The sequence below is a fragment of the Amblyomma americanum genome, chromosome 1, assembly GCF_052857255.1.
Source record: "Amblyomma americanum isolate KBUSLIRL-KWMA chromosome 1, ASM5285725v1, whole genome shotgun sequence".
Classification (NCBI taxonomy): domain Eukaryota; kingdom Metazoa; phylum Arthropoda; class Arachnida; order Ixodida; family Ixodidae; genus Amblyomma; species Amblyomma americanum.
Genome location: NC_135497.1, coordinates 232,250,913 through 232,251,321, shown reverse-complemented (window position 1 = coordinate 232,251,321; position 409 = coordinate 232,250,913).

Genomic DNA, 409 nt, shown 5'->3' with positions numbered 1-409 from the left:
CGATGCCTGTGATGTGTGTTACGCCGGAAAAGTATTTTATAAAACAGAATTTCGACGGGAACTGCTCCAATAAACCATGCTGCCTCATGCGACATTAGAAAAGCAGCTCGTAAATTTTTATATCTAATATAGCCCTCACACGCCTGCACTTCACTGCTTGTAAAAAATATCAGGGTCGGAGCTCTAGGCGACATATCCGAACAAGCGAAAACAAGCCATGTGTAACTGCCAGAAAGCCAGGACCACTAAACCAGCCATGTGTCGCGCTCCGATTATACCTACACAAACGTTCAAGAAAGATCATCGGCGCCTGTTGGTAACGCTTAAACACCTTCGAGAAGCATAATTCTAGTCGAACGGGCATGGCCCTTCAAGCACGATCAGACAAACTCTGAGAGACCACCAGCAT